Below are 23,707 nucleotides of genomic sequence, written 5' to 3'. Positions count from 1 at the left end.
ATTCATTAAATACCTCCCCCCCAACCCAAAGGGACAATTTCCTCTTCAGACAAAACATATTAAAAAATAATATACAATGTAAATTAATAAATGCGAAATTTTTATTTAATTAGATTAAATAATTATACAAACTGTTAAATTAATATTTCAATATGATTCAATAATACGTCATAGTAACACTATTTTAACGTATCCCCAATTTATCATGTTTTTGTTAAACATAATATACGAAATTATCAATTACGTTTTTTATTTTGACTTTTTTAAGCTATTTGCAAACAATTGAAATGTTCGATTTTTTTTTTATTTCAACATATTTTAAAATAGTAATTATCATGTTAATTAATAGATCACGTCAAGACGATTGAAACTTATAAAACATTTCTTAAGCTTAAAAACCATAACAATAGTCACAGATAGAATTAAAAAAAAAAAAATGAAATACAATATATTAATTATATGCATTACTCAGTTATTGTAAAATATAAATACCTACGTTTAAAAGAGCAACTAAAATTAAAAATTAAATTAATTATATATATATATATATATTAACTATTAAGTTAGTGGATAATAATGTGTATTATTATTATTATAAATCAATTACTAGCTATATTATATAAATATGCAGTGTATATTATTACTCAACGAAGATCAATATATTAAACCATAATTATATCTTAATTTGCAATTAAAAATAAAACATTTGATTAAATTTAACCTTTGATTAAATAATATTTATGTAGTTATGTCTATAATATTATTATAATTATAATTCGTATTGATATACCAATTCAAACATTTTAGTCGCTAATCAATTATTTTTGAAAATTATATAAAATATATGTATGTATCTACGATCTACTATCTACCTTTGTTATAAGTAAGATATTAAGATATATAATAATTATAACATTTATTTATTAAAATAGGCAATTTATTTTATAACTGTATGATCATTATTACATCAAAACAATATCTATAATGAGTAATTAATAACAGATACCTATGTTCTAATCCTGCATTTTTTCGTTGCTACCAATGATATTTATTTAAATATATTGCATGATAAGTTTTATAATGCAGGTATAGGTAGGTAAGTACATACTATTTATATAGGCTTATAGAAATTCTGCGTAGTCACTAGACACGTGTTTGGCATACTAAATTATCATAGCAGGTTAATGATCGTGTACTCGTGTAGTTTGAGACATTGATGCATTTTTATAAATGATATATATAAATATACAAGCTTAACGTACTTGAAATATTTACTTTTCAGGTTTCTGGCGACAGTTAAAAAAAATTAGTCTTTTGGAAGAGAATATAATGATCTGGAGATTTTGAATATTTTAAAAAAACTTATTCAAATATTTTTTTTTTGACCAATATATTATTATGATGTACTTTTAAACAACGCACTGACGTATTTTTTCTTATAATTTTGATTTTCTAGTAAAAAACAAATCGTATTATTACATTTTTTATTACTATATTCATATGAATATAATATTTAAATGATATATTTGTTTAAACTCAACATCATACATAATATACTAATATATATATATATATATCATATATTGAAAATAGCTTGGTAAATATAATAAGGTCGCTCCTTCTTTCTTCACCGACAATTTTGATTATATTATATTTATTTAATGGTAGCGACTAGCGTTTCGATTTTTGTCATTAAAACTATTACTTATTCTATGACGTATGCTATACCTAGTATACCTAATTCAGTCGTAACTATACATGCCTACATTAGACAATTAAGAATATGTGTCTAAGATGGTACAACTAATTACATGTTGATGTTTCAGGTGTAATCATAATTGCAAGAAGGTCGAATACAAAAAAAAATATGTATATATCTATTGTATCTTTGTCCATTCCCCATTACATGATGCGCATCAGTAGAAAACAGCGTGGGTCGTCAAGCGTTTTAAATACATATTATTAGGTATATTATAGAAATCACGGATATAGCCAAAAAATAAATAAAAATCGACCTACAACATAATTTGGGTGTGTATAACTTGAAAAACTATCAATAATTCACCAACGCAGAACACGTTTTTGGCGAAGAATAAATAACGACAGACCTAACCGTGGTCATTTTTTACATGGAATAATCTACGAAAAAATTACTTTCAATTTATTGATTTAGATGAAATTAGTTTTACGAATGATGTTTTTTAAAATTGTAATAGATATTTTTTACCGCTGAAATTCTATATTTCTTTCATGACTTTCAAATTATAACAATTTTTATTATCATTGGCTCAACTAGGTGGGTGCATAGTTGTACACCCTTAAAAATAAAAACATTTTTTCTATTAAAATTTGTCTATTTTGAAGTTTATGTATATCTACTGTTTATTGAGAAAAACGAGTACATAGGTACCTTCCCAGCCATTTGTGAGCTTTTCATTTTTTTTGCACCCCCAAAAATATTGATTTAGTTGCGCCTATGTTGTTTATCACTATATAATATATATCCTATTTTATAACTTGCGAAGTGAATAAATGCCTATGCTACAACTTTTTTATCCTACCTATGACCTATCATATTATTTTTTTTCATTATTGTTTAATTTATTGACTATTTATTGTTTAGTATAAACTCTATATAGGAATATCAGAATCACGTCACTACAGTTGTAGTGTTTAAATGATATTTTTGATTTTAAAGTAAAGTAATAATTTTAAATTATAGATATTGTATCACCATCATATAATCTCATTTTAGTGTTTCGTACTAGATCGATAGGGTCAACATAATTCTTCGTATAAACGGAGAATTGAGTCTTTCAACTTGGAGTTTGTTATTGTCAGAACAGTGCTGTTAAGATTTGACGTCAAGGGTAAAATTAAAAATATTCACCCCCTATTTTATTTATCATATATATTATATATTGTAAAAAAAATGTTGGCGCCCCTTTAAACCATACGGCCTAAGTCCCCCCCTACGGCACGGCACTGGTTATTGTTACTATTCATATTTAATCTAATACCTGTTTAGTACAAATATATATATTTTTTAATATTTCACCTAAGTATACTTATATAAAGCTTCTAACTCTTTTGAAAATATTTTTTTCTACATTATTTGATTTAGTTTTATAACAAATTTTTTGTTTAAAAATTTTTTTTTTTTAATTTTTTTTACAATACTTCATCTTTATCATTTTCTAAACTTTTTAAATGTTTTTAATTTCATACTCGGAAACATAAAAATTGAATTACGAATTTATAATAGTCAATTAGTTATGACTTATAAGTTATAACTATATGAGTGATTTAAGTTTAGGTGAGCGGAGTAATATTACAGGGGTACTCCACAAAATTATGGTTCACTACTCTACTCATTAAACTTATACAGTTATAACTAAATAACAACTCATTCAAAATTTGATTATTATACATCGAATAACTCCGAAAAATATTCTACTTAGGTATATAAAATTTAAAATGTATGTTGTTTTTCTGAAGACCAAAATACGTACTTAAAAAATGATAATGGTAAAAATTGAAAATAAATAACTGTTTTTTAAATTTTGTTTTGCAATATAACATCAAAATATCAAGCAATGAGTGTAGACACTTAAATGGATTAACTTACATATAATATAATGTATGAGATCAATTTATTTTAGTTGTTTTTATGTTTTAGATTTAATTACTTGTAATTTTTGCATAATATTTTTATTACCGATATTTGTTTATGTTCATGTTTATATGTCATCGTACGTCATATAAATTTTTATGGTTATTTAATATTTAATATATTTATTGTTTTCTTCCTTCTATAACATTCTCTACATTTTCGAGGTAATAAGTGTATTGACAATCGTATACTTAGTTTGATTTGATTAAGTGTTTGTGTACTTTATAGTACCTACTTGTGTCAGATGTCTTATTATGTATATGACCTGATCCAATTATTTATTAGATTATTTTATTATATTTACACACATATTTTGTCGTGTAACACTAATACACTTGATTGGGGCGCTACCCTTTAGTCATAACTCTAAACTCGTAACAGTCGAATTCAATAAATCAGTAAAATGTTTAATATAGTTGTACCTATTCTATACCTACTCTCATAACGTCATTATAGACCAAACTACCTGACTACCTACAACCAACGCCAAGCGACAGTCGTTGCGGAAAAAATAAAAACAATATTATAAATACATAAATGTATTATCAACGATCGTAATGTATACATAATGCAATAGTATTGCATAACGATTATTATTATTATTATTATATGTATAATGTATGTTAACATTTGAATTTTGAACTCTTGATGAAACGTACATGCGGGCAAATAGATTTAAAAATGTCCGTTGGTGGCGTACTTGCATTTCCTCGTTAAACATTCGATTATAACGATGAAAGATTCCAATAAATACCATTCAAGTGTAGTAAATATTTTAAATATATTATTCTTCGAATGGCTGGTTAACAGATGATGATGTTCGTACATCATAATAATATTATATTATATTGTACGCATGCACGATGTAATACCAGGCTTACAGTTCTCTTTTTTCCTCATTCATATAATATTATATATGTACATAATAATTTATTAAATTATTATAAATGCCATGTAGCAAAGCGTTAATGTGTGTGTATAATTTGCATACAAATACAAATACAATATCTATTTAAAAACTTTTTTTTTAGTGTTTTCGTGTTTTTGTTGTATACAATCGTCCTAATATTTTCATCAAATAGGTTATATAATATGGTTAATGTCTTGCATTCATATGCGTGTGTCATCTTGACATCTTGACGTCGTTACTAAATAGTAAATACACAGCAACTGACTAAAGTCTGTAGTGCTATTAAACTTGACAAATTATAATGTACATTGTTATCAAAACTTTAACAATTTGTGTTATCTCATTATCAAATAAATTAATTTTGTACTCACTGACTACTTAACTTAAAATATTATTGATATAATAACAATAGACATTTTTATCACCCTTTATCAGTATTTTATATTCTTATCGTTTGACAAAATTTACATAACACTTGCAGGAACATTGTATTAACAATCCAATACATGATCCTATAGTTTAACTTTTAATATACCTATTTTTTAATGTTACAAATAAAGTAATACGTATATTTTATTTATACATCTACACTATACTATAATACTATATATACTATCAGTGTCTATAATAAATAAATAATGGTTCATTTTAAAATATATTTTTATGTTATTGTTTCAATATCGATTCATCAAGGTAATCCAATTATTTTTCGAAGGTATATTCAAACCTTTGAATTATAGTATTGCGCATTTCAATTTTCAAGCGCTGCAGAGTAAGACATTTTGGATAGAAAAAATACGCACGTGCGACAGTATAAATATACAATGTATATTCTATTGCGTCACAACAAGTAAGCGCTTTATTTCCCAATTTATAAATTAAAAAATAAATCGCTTTGTCAACAAATGGCGTAGTACTCCACAAGTTGGTTCTTTTTATGCATTTTTATTTTTAATCTCTCATATCGTTCCCACGCATTCTAGTTTAGTCTATTATTAATGCAAACGCGGTGCAACTTTTAGATCAGACAGTGCAGACTGTGCAGTATAGTACATAGAAGTGGGTTTCGTGTGGTAATGGACAGTAATAATACCGGTAATATACTCTAGTCTCTTAGAGTGTAATATTAAAAAATAAAACTAGTAATTTTGCTATAGAAAATCGGTGTATCATACTATTTATATACTTATAACTTATAAAACAGGATTTATTAGCTCATGATATGGTGATATGTTATAGGCATACTTGTATACAATATACTACCTACATAAGTATATTGTGCACGAGATACATACGAAATATGACCCTTATATACACGTGTAGTATTAATAGTATTATATAAAAGTATAAAACTATATTATATCCAAGCTGCGATGTGTTGGCCATCGTCACACGTCAAGTCCATCGTCATTGTGGAACACTGATATAGTATAGGTACACGCGGTAATGCGGTATTAACCATGTGCGGATCGAATTGCACACAGCAGGCGGTTGGCGACAGACTGCTGCGACTGCTATCGGTGTATATATGGTTTAGGTGCGTTTGCTGCGTTTGTATTATCGAATAATATAGTGCGTCGTAGAAATAACGAAATAGCTTAAAACGCAACCGATCGCGCGGGCTTGTCTTTACGTTATATTGTACCAATTTATAGGTATATTTTTTGTACGTGCAGATTTGGTGGCGGATATCACAAACATTTTAAATATTTACGCCATACTTGCCATAATTCTGATATTTGAGCATCCTATTAGGTATGTAATTATAAAATTAGGTACCTAATTACAATTTTTTTTATGTATAGTTATTATAATTGATTAAATATAAAAATTACAATAATGTACATTTAATCAATGTTAATACTATTTAAATGTTTACGCAGGTATTCATAATATTCACAAATTCGACAACGACAAATATTTTAATAACTTCTAAAGTTATAACTTACAACATCATAATATTATTATAATATTTGACGTGATGTTGATTTATATAATACATAATCTATTTATAAATATTAATTTTCAAATATTGTAATAATAACATTTAAGTATTTATATTACTTTTTAAAAATTTTATAAATTGTTTTATTAATTTATAATCAATAATATGACAATATTAAAATATAAGCGGAAGTTGGGTAATTACTAATAAGTTATTAAATAAAAATCTTGTCAAATGTTTGAATAACAACGGGGACGCCACACCCACAATACGATCTTTAGTTTGCATTTAATTTCGTATTAGTTTAAAAATTAAACTTTAAAGTGTACCGACCTATTATGAAACTTAATAGTATAAGAACAATATTATCTGTGTTGAAAATATATGTAGTTTACCCCTGCTTGATTAAAGTACTATGTGTTATTTAAATTTTTTTATAAATACCTAAATACATATATACATACCTAATTAATAATAATATCAAAATAATTTATTATTGATGATTTATAAATATGCATTGGGTATCGGCTAATTAAAAATTAAAAATACTTACTAATTTATTTAATTTTAAATATAGCAAAAATTTGGTATCTTTTTAACAGATTCAAAGATTGAATAAAATATTTTGATTAAAGTCAATGATATATTTGATGAGAGACCCTCTATACCATTTGACTAATAGTAAAATGAGGCCAATTTAAATCAATTTGTAAGCATAAGCTACACTATTTAAATATAAATTAATTTAAGCCTCTTACAAATATGATCAGATTTATAAGTACCTAGTTATTAAACTGTAATTTTATAGTGATTAAATAATTTCTTAAATGTACATTTCTAGATGATTATACTCAATTGATTTAAGCATACTTTAAATAAATTGTAATCTATATAAGACTTAATTTTGTAAGTTAATAATAAGTCTGCAGTTTTATTTTATAATTTGCAGGCGGTGAAAACTGCTGTCAAATCTGGTATTCAATAGATTCATTTTTTTCAAAACCCCTTTTATTCAATACTACCTTAAAAGTATTTATTTTTTCAACGATAATAATTATCAGAAAGTACCTATAAAACACAATTTATTTTTAGTAGTGCGTCTCTTGTCTCTTTATTATAGTTGATTGGATTTCATTGAAACAAAGAATATATAGGTAGTAGGTACCATATAAATTAACACAACGTGTATTTACTTCGTGTTCAGTGTTCACACGAATTTCATGTATAATTTTTTATTTATACGAATCGTTAAGTATCGACAATACAAGTGAAGTACTGTTGTCCGTTAACTATAGGGAGGAGAAATTAATAATTATATAATTAATTATTTTTGTGATGTATTTGGAGATAATGATGGTGCCCATCGTTTACACTGCTTACAGTAATATTGACGATAACACAACAATAATTATTAATCATTAACCAATATTTAAGTTTTTACTGGCCCTTGAAATTTTTTTTCAAATTATTTGGGCCATAATATAATTTAATTGCTCACCTCTGGACTAGAGTGACTAGACTACTATAGAGTACCTATTATTTAAGTTGCAAGACATAAAACCAAATAACTGAATCCTATATTTAATACCTATATGATCAATTTTGATACCAGCTTTGACTTTCGCTTTCACAAATTTTTTAAGAAACCGGATCGCGCCAGTCGGTAAATTTCAGTGAAATTCTAAATCTGATGTAAATCTTGATTATGCGACCATGGTACATGCTAATGTGACCATGGTAAATTCGGTAAACAAACTTCTATACCTATGCGGCTCTGTAGTTTGATCCAATAAAACACGTCATCCGTTTAGCTATGTCCAGATTTTTTATAATCTTATTTTTCTAGATTTTTGAGTAAATTCATCAAACATTTTTTTCTTTTTTTAAATAATTTAGAATATTTTTGTTAGTTTATTAAGTTCCCATGTCCTGTGTTTCTTTTAATAAACAATTTTTTACTAACATTATTATTTATTTGGAATAATTATGTCTGGCAGTGATGAATAAAAAGGTGGTATATCAATGGTATTTAGTTTTAAAAAATTATCCTAATCAACATTCTAATGATATTTATTATTTAAAAATGAAGTACGAAGGTACCTATTTAATTTTGTAATATCCAAGTAAAACCTCGATAAAACAGACGTGTATAAAGTGCCATAATGTTATGACGAATTTTAGTTTAATACAACTTTGTATACTATAAACATGATATATATAATTAGTCATTGGGTTTGATAACACGTCGGTACCGAGCTGCATACAATTTTTTACTACATCACCTACAGTCTTTAAATCTAAATATTCGATAATTATTATGATCAATATTTGTCTGATATCTGATCGGTGAGTAGTATCACGTGATATATTTGTGGAAAATCGGTAAATACTTGAATACATCTTATAATATTATAAATTGTATTTTATTATATAACAAATACATTATAGTTATTTTAGTGTTTTGTTGGGTTGTCGCTTAATTGTATTATCCATCTTATAAACGTTACGAACTTATTTTAAAATAAAAACTAAATTCTAAAATATTGTTAAAAATTAATTTTTAAGTTATTCCTTGCAATTTTTAATATTGATATTCAATTTTTACAACAAAAATATATCGTCAAAACTTATAAGCTATAATATTTAATTATTCATAGGAATTGGAAATTGTCTTATTTTGTTGAGGTTATTACATGTAATTTATGGAGTTTTAATTATGAACTATGATGTTAGATATTGCTTAATGAAAACAATAAAATAATAATATTTTTAAGTCTCATTGTAAACGATATAATATAATATACAATTATCGTATACGATGACAAATGACGGTCATCCAGTGGCTTGCAGTAATATTGATAAAAAATAAGTATATCTATATTATTATAAGATAAACTAATGTATAATATATTTAAAGCCATTACATTCATGTAAATTTAAAAATATGTTAGTCGTTAGTACTTATTCAGTTAATCAGTTATAAATGAATAAATAAAGCAATTTATATGTAATCCAGCGATGGTGATACCTCTAGTTACGAGTCTAGATCCATTTATATAATTATGTGGGGGAAGGGGTTGAACTCGGTATAATATATCGTTATACACAAAAATATATTCTTAAAAGAAAAAAACATGATGGAGGCAATTGCTCCATTGCCTCGTTCAATACTCACAAAAATGTACGTAGCACACACGTGTAAAAGTTTAGCAAACACGTGGCCGGCGATTTCCGTGGAAAATCGATAGGGTTTTCGCAACGTCGGTGGTAGAATTTTCATTTTGCGAACCGTCCAAACACCGCAGGGAGCAGCACCATTGCGCGCGCATCATACACAATACAATTAGTATATACGTATACACAAAACCAGGGGTCCAAAGTGCGTGAAACAGCCGCCGTCGCCGCCACCACAGTTTCTATTTCCAGCGTTGGTTATGTTATATTATCGTGCGCGCATGTGAATCATTTCACATTCGAACGTGTGCCGGCGTGTCGTCACGGTCGGCTTACGATCGCGTTCGCTCATACATTTTTATTTTTCTAAATCGATTTTCGTTTTGATATTCGTGTTTAATATAATAAAAATATAATCAATATTACTGCTCGATTAATTTCAGTCGGTGAGTATTGTTAATTGTTTTTCGTTTAATTTTTTTCACTTGTTTCAACTAATACGTTGTTTGTAATATACGTTATCTTTCATATTTATGATAAAATTGCGTATTAAATACAAATAATTATACGGAATAGGTAATATAAAAAATATTTTATTGGAATTAAGAAAGAAAACTACAAAGAAACGAAAAAACTGCGTTCAGGTATAGATTTTTTATATGATTTTTATTTTTTATTATATAACGTTTATAAAACCACTAAACCGCGTTAAAATGTTCCTACTGCTGTCTGTACGATAGGAACTCGAATGTTTCGGTGAATAGAAGGGTGCCTGTATGTGTAAAACGTCCACGTGGGTCCCCATTCAACGCGTCAATACTCAGTTCCCTATACTATATTTTAATATAATGCATAATCCTGACTCTAATTTATTTTCTTAATACCTTAATGGGAAAACTATGATTTTAATGTGAATACTTTGTTCAATGGTATTATTGTAGGCTAATGAATATTTTTGTGTTGAGTTAGGTATATATAATATATTATATTATGATTAAAAACTCAATAATTATATTATGCTTATTTGATTTTCGTGGTTTTTAAAAAGTAAACACTTTTTCATGTTAATTATTTTAAAATCACAATTATACCATTTATTATTATACAAATACTTGGTGACCGGCACATTTTTTATTTAATTATCACTTTTAAAATATTAATTATTAAATATCGTATATAAATAGTGGTACTAATGTGCAGCTAATTTAAATAATTTTAATTATTTATTATAAAATAAAATAAATTTTAGATAAATAAATTTATATCATGTGACAAATTTAATTTAAATGTATTTTTGGTATCCAATGATATTGATGTATTTAGTATTTACAATACAATCGACTCGCCGACATTGTACAATTCTTTACATTAATATTTCAAAAAAAAATATCCGTCTATGTTCGTGTGATTGTTTCCATTCATTAGCTTTTGCACCTGCCATACATACCTATAGTGAATATACAAAAATCGTGTTTTTTACGGGCGATGTTTTCTTACTTTTTATACATTTAATTTGAATCTGGATGTCTATATGTTAAATATTTCATCATGTATTGTTATTCGTTTAAAGGTGGATGAACATTTGAACATACTTGTTGAGTTAACTTTATTTTATTAAAGAAATAAAACCTCGGCAATTGTGACCATTGGTCTGACAGTAACTTAAATGATTACATTATTAGTTATTGCATTTGATACATATAGTATAGTTTGACTTTTATTATTTGTGGCTTAAAATTAAAAATATGTTTAAACCTTTATAAAATAGATGCAAAGATTTATCTTATATTATAGTATCATGTTTTATACTGGTTATATTATACAATCTACATATTATTAGTATATTATTATTATAGATATTTGGTATATTATTTCAAATACTTTTTAATCAGTTAACTTTAATTATATGATTTAAAAATAAATATAAGTTCTCTAAACTTATTAAATTTAATAACATATATTAATTTAAAAATTATTTTTCGTTTAATGTGTATTATTATGAATTACAGCATACAGTCACGTGTTAAATTGTATAGTCTGCGTCATCGACATAATTATGTTAGGTATTGTTATATTTTTTAAATAATCAATATATTTTAATGAATTCAAAATATTGTTTTATTTCTATTTCGTTTATTAAAAATTAAATAATATACACGTATTTGAAATAGCAGGTAAATAGTTTACTATTAAAGTGTGTTTGCCTTTACAATATAAACCACGCGGCAATATTTTAACTGCTGTGTTGGTAACAACTAGAGAGTATCCTTCATGTGCAAAAAACTGGTTTTATTTTCTCTATTCTTTTTTTTTCGTCCGCACTAAGCGCATAATGTATTGTAGTATAATGCACGCCTGCTCACATAATTTTATACGACAGTCGAGACGACAGTGTTGTACACCGGTACCCGAGTCGGCCAAATCCATTGGGTTTAGTATCATGTATTCGTGTGTTAGAATTGAATAAAATAATAACGATGACAGCAGTGAACTCAGAACAAACCCTTCACCTGCAGTCTTTCAACCCTCAACACAACAACCCTATATTCGGAGATGATGTAATTTTTTCTTTAACAGCTGACTGCCGTAAAATAATAATGAAAATGATGCAACATCGAAATCACGTGATATCGTTTACCTAACTTTTAATTTTACCATTTTTTTTCATAACTACTTCTGTTTAACTATAATAGTAAATAGATTATGTGTAGGTATCGAATTTGTATCATCATATCACTGAAGCGTGAGATTTATTGTTCAGTGAATTAATTTAATTTATTATTTAGTATTTGCCAGTTTTCCTACAATCTGCATATGAATATGAAGTCATAATATACGCACATCATACATAAAAATGTGGTTAATGGTTATTATCGGCAATGAGTTCGAAGCTAAACATCGTACGATAATAATAATAATAATAATATTATTATTTTATTTCCGGAAGTAGCGGGGAAAATAATAAAATACAAACGTTATCAAAGAAAAAAACTATAATTAAAAATTAATTAAATTATGGAATAAACGCAATAAATAAATATTGAATAGTATTATATATTTCTTATCGACATGTATAACGAAATCGTTGATATCTGCATGACTGCTAACTGTTTTAATTTAATTTTTATCATTAAAGATAATAATGGTACCTATTTCAAAAGTCATAACTATCTGAAATAACAGTCTGTGTAGTATTTAATAATAAATTGTGTCTTAAAAACCACCTTTAGCGAAATGTAGTATGTACAATAATATTGTTACTTATTACTTATTTGATACTTCTTTGATAGATTATAGGTTTTGTTGTTTTGCATCAACAATGACTATGTATAATTAATGTTACAAATATATAAAATCAAAATAAATTTGAAACTTTACTGGGGTTTTTATAATAAACAGATAAGTCCAAAATTCAATGATTCTCATCATTTGTATAATTTAAATATTGTTACAACTTTATTATGTGTTCGTATTTAATATATTCTTTAGAAATGAATATTATAATATAGTGTAATATTATCGAGAATATTAAAAAAAAAAAAAATCATATTCTTCATATTTATAAAAACCTATTAAAATTAATATTTTATTATTTATTATATGAATTAAACATTTAAAAAAACTACGCTACTTGTATTTTGATTTTAATTTTCTTTCAATTGAAATTTTAAGCATCGAAATATATGATGATTTATAGTAATAATGTGTTTAAGGAAGGGCAAACAATCAAAGTTTAATATAATTTATTAATAATTGTATATTGTTTATCTTGAAGTATTTCACTAAGCTCATTAATTGTTTTCTGGACTTCAACGAAAGTTGGTATTTTTTTATTATTAGGGGTGATAAGTTTTAGTGTGAACTCTTAATTATTTGGTGAAAACTTTTCCAAATCATATCCGTTATTTATTTGTAAAATACATAGTATTTAAATGTATTAAAGATGCTATGTTCGCCTTAAATATGTAATATATTAATTTCATAATGGTTTTTTATAATTTATTATTTCATAGACACAAAATTATAAATGAAAATAATACGTTGTTTATTTTGGCTCTAGTAATAATATATTTCTTAGTACCTACTACCTACTTATTTGACCTTTATGACTTTATACAAATACGAGTTTCTTCTAACACCAAAATAAAATGTAAATTAATAGTTTGCTTATACATCATTTTTTTAGGTTCATGTCTAACACATTTATACACTTAGAATGATTTTGAAAATTGTTTATATTTATTAAAGATTTACATAATATATTTCTACATTATATAATATGCAACAGTAAATAATTCGTAATACTTTATTTTTTCTAAGATAATTATAATTTATGACAAAGAAACAAAAATAATTTAAGACATTAATTATTAGTTTGTTAAATTAGTGTTGTTAAATTAATTATTTAAAGAATATTTTTTGAATTTATTTCCTTATTTATAAAATATTTATTTTGCTGAGTTCTAATGAATAAATAAATCTTTACCAATATAATATACTACATTAAAATTGGGCTTTGATTTATCTTTTAAAATAAAATTAAAAAATTGAGTACCTATATAGTCATATTTGTAAAATAGTTGAATAAAAATAAAAAATACTAAAACTAATATTTTTGTATTCTTGTCAAAATGTATGTGTTTTTTTATTTAAATATTTCAATTATTTATTTTAAAATTCTTATAGGCTATCAATAAATGTACATATTTTTCATAATAGTATAATATATTCTATAATCTATTCTGTGATAGTATTATATCATTATATTAGAAATAACTAAAATAAATAAATTGATTTTAGATTTTGAGCAGAGAGATGATTGTATTTATTTTACTATGATGTGTGGCTTTTCTTTTATTGTGTATACACGATATATAGTTAAATAAAAGGCTTCGATCTTCAACTTTGTAGGTGGTTTCTTATTGTGTATTTAATCTAGTTAGTAATTTTGAAAGGGTTTATTGAGAATTTTTAGTATTTTTTAATATTCGGGAAAAACAAAAAAAAAACTAAGGTAAAGTTGGAATTTTGAGGTACATGAAATTAGTTTTTGGTAAAATTAATTTTATTTTTTGATGTATTTTAAAAATGAATAATTGTAGTTATTTTAAATTTTCAAAATATTTTGATCCTTTTTAAGTAATATAGAAATTTGAGGTTTGAGACTTTTTTTTATAAGTATCTATAGTAAAACTTTTGTTTGGTTAAAAACTTTGAAATTTTAATATAACGTTCCTCTTATGGCTTAATATATTTTCTAATTTGAAAATATTTTTAAGAACACATAATAGTAAATTATAATTATATTTATAATAGAGTAGTTATAATAATTATTAAGTATTAAAATAAAGCAGATAAATTATACGTATCAGGATATATACGTGTACATTGTAAACCAAATACATTTCGTAAATATCTGCCTAATTGGGTAAATATAACATTATTATTTCTTTTTAATCGCACGGGCATGTTTTGCGTTGTAGGTACGTCGGCATTCTACGTATATTTAATTATGAAAATAAAATAAATAATGATGATTACAAACAAAAATATGCGATGTATGTACGCGTTTATTTTCTCTTCTTACTTTTCTATCGACGATTGACATTAGATCAAATTAATAACTGTCTAGGTACCCCTACTACCCCTATAGGTATTAGGTGTAGGTGAACCTCATCATTTGACCTTAAAACTTACACTACTACTATATTCTCACACAATCACAATACGCAGATCATTAACATACCTTAGGAATTTTGTTTTGTGTCCTGTCCATTTCTTAAACAAACGCCATATATTTAGAAATGAGTAATTATATTTTATGGAAATTGTATAATATTATATATAAAGTTAAAACAGTCTAGTATACTCATATACTATTGTAGTATATTGAAGGAATAAAACTTGAGCACAACAACGAATGTTAACTAATTTGAAACTGGTTCTTAAGGTATTAACCTGCATTTTTGGATAGCAAGAGTAATACAAAGTAATGATTTTGATTTCACCATTTGTTTTGTACTTCATAGATTCTTCATAAAGATTTAACTACCATGTATTTTACGTTTGACCGATAACCGATGATGACACGTGATTAGGTATCATTTTTTATTTAGAATTTTATTTGTTGAATATTTCGAGATTAACGGTTCATTTTGGAAAGTAAAATAAAGGACAATAATTAATCATAATTATAATTTTTGTATTTTTATTTATTATTAATATACAGTATTTATAAATTCTATTAAAATGTATTGTTATAGCATGTATTTTGCATAGTTATGCACTTTTATTTATATATCAAGTATCAATAATTAATCAAAATTGTTCAAATATTGTCAATTTACATAAACTATAGTTATATTTTGTTTTTCTAGTACTATAAGATAAAAAGTGTAGATATCTGAGTAAATATGAGATAATTATGCAATTAAGGTTAGAAAAACTATAATAATACTATAGGCATCTACTATCTATATGTTCTATAAATGTTATGTTTTATTATTTCTAAAGTTTTCTTTGATATAAATCATTATTTGACGTATCATATATAATTTATAAGTTAATAATATTTATTTCATTAATATAACTATTAATATGTTATTTATTCATATAATCCGGGATTAAAACGTAAAAAATTAAATCTATTATTGTTGTTGATACGTATATGACATTTATATGATACCAGTATTAAACCACTTAATAAAAAGCTTATAATTGAAATCAGTTGAATTAAAAAAATAAATAACTTTAAAAGTTTGTATCACATATATACTATCATGGTTTGTGTGATGAATGTTTGTGTATTACTGTACTTGATATATACCTTTTTTTTATATCTGCAGTGAATTTTATCATTTGTTAGTGATGATACATTATATATTTACAAGTGTATCTAAATTATGAAATAATACACATTATTATGTAATAATAAAAACTAATTTTTAATCTATTAAGTGTCTCTTATTAAATATGAAATGATAACATACAAATATTATATTATTTAAAATGAAAACTTTAATTATCATTGACATTACCTATTGATAAATAATACGTAATATAACTAATATACTTCAATGGTTTGACTTATTAGACAGTAGTCAATACTATTTAGCAGTATTACTGTATTAGCTTTATACTATAATATAGTTTTACGTGAAAGGAAATTTATTTCACATTTTCAATATTATATGAAATAATTATTAATTTAAAATAGTTATATACGCATATATTGAGAATTCAACATTAGTGTGTTAATATTCTTTTCAGAGTACCTATTAGGGTTATTTAAAAATTGTATAATATTAGTTTTATAGGTTTCAAAAAGTATTAGTGTGAACTGTGAGGTATTGCTTTTGTAACAAATTGTTGACAAAATATAACAACTAAAACTATCGGTTTATTTTGCTATATAAAATTATAGCCCTTATATTTTGATTGATGTCACACTCATACGCTATTTATTTGGTGTATCAATAATTTATTTGGATTTTAGATATAAATAACAATTTGTCAATTTTAAATTGTGTAAAAAAGATTGAAAAATATTAATAATTTACTCTATGAACTGTGTTTATTCTTTAGATAAATCGTTCTTAAACTTATGTAAATTGTTATAGTGATTGTTTTATAAAAAATAGCTTTCATTGCTATAGTTAAGTGCATTATGAATTATGTTTTATTCTTAAATTATTTACTGAAAAATAAATATGATTAAAACTGTATTTAATAATTTTCAGCGCCTCTAAAATGATTCAACAGATTTATTATATAATGTTTATTTAGATAAATACACTAATTTAAAATTAAATTATTACATTCTTTTTTCATTGATATTTAATTTAATTTAAATATTTTTTATTATAATTGAAATTAGTGGACTAAACAGAATTTAAGTAATATTAAATAGTTTATAGTTTTTAGTTTTATTGATGGGCTTTAGTATTAATTAAGTTTATGAAAACTATAATGTACCTACATACTCGTGTAAAACTAATCGTAAAATTGATGATTATATTATTTTTTCAAAGTTATTAAATAGTTACTGTTAAATACATAATTTTTACAATTTAAATTTTGTTTAAGCATACATAAAATAGATTTGAACAAAGGTATTGCTATAAACTTTGTTAAAAAAAATATAATTTAACTGACCACAAATGGCAATGCTGTTACCTGTCAATTGTAGTTCCTGACATTAAATAATGATTTAGTTAATAAAGTTTATAAGCAAACATTTATACTCTATGTCTAAAATTGTATGAACAATAATAGTGCAGTATGGATTTTTATTAGAGCATTAAAAATGTGTATGTGTAATTTTTTTTTAGTGAGTTGTAATTTATTATGTATATTATATACCATCATAAATAGTTTTATTGTTAGTTGTATTAGTATAGTACCTATATAAGTTCGGAAATTTTGAGAATATTTGAATTGCGATTTTTTTCAAGGGGATATTGCCATAATTAATATAAATTCTTTGTAGGCAAAACAACGTTTACTGGGCCAACTAATCAGTGATATTTATTCACATATAAATATATTTAAATTTTGAATTACTAACTTTTAGTACTTAAATAATTTAATAAATAAAATATTAAGCTACATTTAAATAAAAATAATTAATATCATTTTTAAAAAATATCTATTTTATTTTTTAGTTAATAGTTTTTTAAATAATGTTGTTATTCTATATAACTTATAGTATATAGCCATATAAATACCATAATATAATATTTCCTCTCATGCAATACCTACATTTTTCTCTGGTGGAAAATCCTAGTTCCTCCTGGCTCAAAATTACTGGTAATTAAATGGAATTAAAAATATGATCCTAAATATATATATATATATATATATATTGTATTAGTTATTATTTAACTTAAACAAAGCAAACATAACATAAATTATTAACAAGTAATAACCAATTATACCCATATTTTTTAAGTGTAAATTCTCAGAGGAATTTTTAAATGTACTTAGTATTTAAACGATTGCATATAGGAAATCAGTTTTGGAAATCGTCCAACTATGTACAATGTCGCGCAACTATGCCGTTTTTTTTATTAGTTATCTACGGATGCTATAATGTTTGGTGAGAAAATTATGTTCCGGCAACGTCTTTTAATTAACATTATATAAAAAGCTACTTTAATGTATACACCTCACTCATAAGTTGTATAGGTACATAATAGTGTATTATATTATAGCTGTTGTAATAGATAAAATTAAAATTTTACTCAGCTCATCACTATAAGTAAAAATAACATGTATGGGTATGAAAGAAATACGAAAATATTGATGTGATATCATAAAAGAAACGAATAGATGTCTGTGTATAATATTTAATAACTGGCAACGACTAAACAATAATATGTATATGTGGTATATCGTATATTATATGTATATGTTTACTGTGTATGAATCGTATAAAATATCGCATATACTTACCTGTAAGACCACGTGGCGTTTATGCATGAAAAAATAAATCACTGCGCATAAAATTTCCATCGTCTCTTGTAATGTATAATATGTTTTATTGTACACCAGTTTGTAAAAAAATGATGTGTGGGTGTATCAGACGAAAATCTTTGTCGTGATATGCTATACATATAAATAAAAAAATTGTTAGTTTTATTTGATTAAATTCGGCCTTTTAACAGCAGTGAAATAGTTCCTTAAACACATACACAGTAAAAATATTGGGGCCCGTATGCTTTAATTAGGTTACAAAAAGTTATAAAAATAATCAATTTATTAAATTATGAAATACAAATAAAATAATAGTTATTATACTTGTATTTTTGTATATTCTACATTTATTTGAGAATTTTGATTAAAATGAAAATGTACGCACGTTAATTCTGTAATTTAGTAAAAATTCGTATTATGAGCTAATGAGTTGATTAGTCATAAATAGAAAACTAAGATCATACTACAGTAAGTATTTTTTATTAATTGTGATATTTTATCCACATTATTGGTAATTACCTATTAAATTAAAACTATTCGATGTACTAAATATAAATTCAAAAAATATTATCTTTTCCATTGTTATACGCCACATCATTTATTCACATTTACATACAACAATTATTAATTTTTATGCTGTTTAATTGAAAAATTGTAATACTTTAATTTCTTTTGTTGACACAAAATAGTACACATATAATATAAATGTCATTGAACTTTTAAATGTATAATGTACACCAGTTGTTATTTCATAAATAAATCCGATTAGCTTAGCAGATTTCTGATAAACTATTATTTATCATTTTACCGTAGTAGTGCATTAATTTTAACGGCATAATTGTATTAAATGAATTTAACACTACACTAAAACGGCAAAAGCGAGCAGAAGATATATCATTTTTTTTAAACGTCACACGTACCTATTCTTGTTGATGCTTTTTTTTTACAAAATGTAATTTACATATTTGTTATGTATGTATAATATTAAAACGTATAGGCAATATTATAGGTAGCAGTAGTGACATTTACGAAAAACATAATATTACAATATCAATTATTACCTATACTATGAGTTACTGCCTTCAATTGAGTTTTATAATTTAAATGGTAGGTATTGTCATTTATTATATACCGAGCTATTATGAATTATCCCGAAATGACGGTTGCTTAGTCATTACAATTTTTACTATATTCATTAACATGCTATTGTTTTCACACACAGGTACACAATATAATATTATGGTGTACATTTAAATTTAAATTATTTTATTTTATTATTTTGCCTATGACAAATCACGTGCTGACATGTATAAGTTAATGAATAATCCGTGTATACGTAAATTATTATTATTATACGCATACGCAATGTTATCGTGTGTGTAAATCATCGGATGTCCGACAGATTAATCGTCCATAGTTCCGTAGAGATTATCACTTTTTTTAAACATAATTACTTATGTGACCCACAGACTTCTAAATAATACAATTTCCATTAAATACGTAATTATAAATGTATTTATATACCTGTCGGCGGACGTGGCGCCTAGTATATTATGTAAAACATGATCATGCTACAGATACTATTTTCATCACATTCTCATCAAGTCATAATATAGTGAATATATTCAATTAAAACTTCACCGTTGTCCGTTTGTATATGATATTAAGTATTTATGTTAGCGAGTTCTACCTTACTCTATAAATGCTTTATTTGTGTTTTTTTTCTTCGAATTCAATAATTTTAAATACTAATATTTCAATTTAATAGGTTCATTCGATGACGTTTGGTTTATTCGTTCATGTTCATAAAAATATTTTCATACAATTTTGCACGTCAAATTAATCAATTATTTTCATTATTATTTACAACTTAATCGATATGTATATTAAATGTAATATCTATATACTCAACATTTAAACATTCTTAGTACTATTCAGTAACAGAAGCACTTAAACTGTTAAATCATTTTTATACATTTTTGGTTAAGGAGATCTAAAGCGGTGATTTTCTGAAACTTAAGAATTTAGATGTTATATTTTTTACGCAACAATTATTTTGTGAAACGATAAGAATTCTGAAAATAAATCTGAATTTGTCATAAAGTTTATTTGATATTGGTTTTCTCCATTTTTTGATTTTAGCTTCTTCACGTAAATTTAAATAATATAATGAATTAATATTTAAATATGATAATTTAAAATTGTTTTTTATCAGTGTAACTTTTTTAATTTAAGGGTGAGAGTATGATAAAATAAAAGATTTAGATAATTAATTCAATAACAAGTGAATTTGGTAAAAAATTTTAAGCTGTTTTAAGAATTTTTATCGCTTCACTAAATTAATCTATACTTTGAAAATATAACACATTTAAAATTCATATGTTGCGCGTGTATTAGAACTTAGAAGGAAGAAAATTATTGTTTTGAATTTCCTTAGTGATTGCTCTAGAGCAGGGGTCTGCAAACTTTTTTATTCAAAGGCCACAAAAAATATCAAATGCTCTTAGCGGGCCAAAAGCTTATTAACACATATCATTTTTAATTTTATGAAAATATAGGTATACAAATATAAGTTTACTTTAAATCTTATTATAAAATATTGTCTACAATATACTTAAATATAATTGGTATAAATTTAAATAATAATATATACGAGTACATTGTAATTTTAATAATGTTTTAAATAATTTTTTTTTAAATGAGAAGTATGAAATTGATGTTTTTTTGCTAATATTCGATCGAATTGAGGTTGTATATTGCTAGTTCCAATTTTCAAAATTGACTTATATCTTTAGATATCTATATTTTATTTACCGTTCTATGGGTGCTGTGGGCCGATTAAAACTTGTTTGCGGGCCGTAGTTTGGAGACCTTTTCTCTATAGTTTAAATGTATGTAATTATTCTTGTATAATACTTTAACTTAATTTAATTGCATTGCCATGCTATAGTCTATAATCAACTACGATGAATATGGAGAGGTTTTTTTGTTAAATCAGATCATATTTCGTTTAAAATTTCTCATTAGTTTAAAAATCTCTACAAGGACACATTGTATTTATGTTTCTTTTTATTTAATCCACTTTTAACACTTGAAGTATCATAAAACACGAACCAAGTATATGTCTCTTGTCTCTACTATGTTCCTACATTATTAAAAATCTTAAACCTCGTAGTCTGAAAATAATGATAAAAACGATGATTAAAAGAAACTTTAATGTTTTTCGTCGTATAAACAAAACGATGTTTATGATCAATCGTTATTAGTTATTACTTATTACCTACCACTGCGGCTGTAGATCAAATTTTCTGTAGCGATGTGGCAATATTATAGTTTTGTTCTATTCTTGTGTATTTTAAGAGGTTTTCTTGTAAATTTTTCATGAACTGATAATTATAAAAAAATAAAAGTTAACATTTATATGCGATGTGCGTATATGTTTACACTTATAATCTAATGGTGTTTAAAACATAATATGTAATTTATCATTTCTTTACGAGGTTTGGAGTATTCATTTCATAGAAATAGATCACAGTTATTAAACTATCATTTATACTGAATAGTTGAGCGTTTATATACCTGCACTAATATGTTTTTTTGAAGATCAAAATCGGAACATGTGACTTTGTACTTATATGATGTGTATACCTAATATAGGTACTAGTATTATAACACGTTTGCATGTTTGTTATAAATTTTTACGTATTTTATTAATTTTTATAATGTTATAATATAATATATGAAGTATGGTCTCAGTATAATTTTTGTATAAGATCATGTGATTGGAACTTTACTAGGTCCATTGAATTTTAATGAATTCGTTAAAAGCGTATAATTGTGTCTATGCAAATATTTATTATATAATTATACGAATATATATGAAGTCGTCACGTAGTTTATCATTAGGTAGGCACCTACTTATATTACGAATAAAAAAAAGATGGAGACGTCGATATATTGATTTAATATTTATGATAGCAGCCGAGTGTACTAGTGTATAATGTATATATTATGTATATAGTGTGTGGCACTTGTCTGGATACATTGATTAGGTTAGGTTATTCATTTACTATAATATATTGACCTTATCCAGCCATTCCAATTGCGATATTATTTACTATAGTTAAAGACAAAAGTTAATTCTTATAATAGTCTTAATCTGTCAATTCTGCTTAAATGAGCATCACTGATATTCGTCAATGTATATATGTGCACACTGCAATGTATGTATGTATGTATGTATGTAGTATGTGTGTGTGTGTGTGTGTGTGTGTGTGTGTGTGTGCGGCAGGGGGGTGCTTTAATATTTAAATAAATTTAATAAGTATAGGAATTAACACACTTTCCAGTCTCCATTGTAGTCATACATTTTCGTAATACTAATATAGAATATGAAATAGAATCATATAATAATATATTTGTAGAAATCTATTGGCATTACTTTTACATTTTTGCACAAATACAACTGAGAAGGCGTTTAAATACATTTTAAAATACATATATATACATATTTTTTATAATAAAAAAAATT

The 23,707-nt window shown here is 24.7% G+C and overlaps 1 protein-coding gene across 2 annotated transcripts in view; it reads left to right on the top strand.

Annotated features, from left to right (window-relative positions):
* Window positions 1-10,001: 10,001 nt before the first annotated feature.
* Window positions 10,002-23,707, top strand: part of LOC113553348 (proton-coupled amino acid transporter-like protein pathetic) — a 31,061-nt gene continuing 17,355 nt past the window's right edge. The window contains exon 1 of one of the 2 annotated variants that reach the window (XM_026956646.1): window positions 10,002-10,148. The gene's annotated coding sequence lies outside the window, so the exon portion shown is untranslated. Of the gene's footprint in view, window positions 10,149-10,278; window positions 10,347-23,707 lie in introns of those variants that run through there. The other variant, XM_026956645.1, reaches the window with a different exon arrangement.

The sequence above is a fragment of the Rhopalosiphum maidis genome, chromosome 2 (assembly GCF_003676215.2).
Source record: "Rhopalosiphum maidis isolate BTI-1 chromosome 2, ASM367621v3, whole genome shotgun sequence".
NCBI lineage: Eukaryota > Metazoa > Arthropoda > Insecta > Hemiptera > Aphididae > Rhopalosiphum > Rhopalosiphum maidis.
Note: the sequence above shows the minus strand (reverse complement) of the source record. Positions and strands in the feature narration are given on the sequence as shown.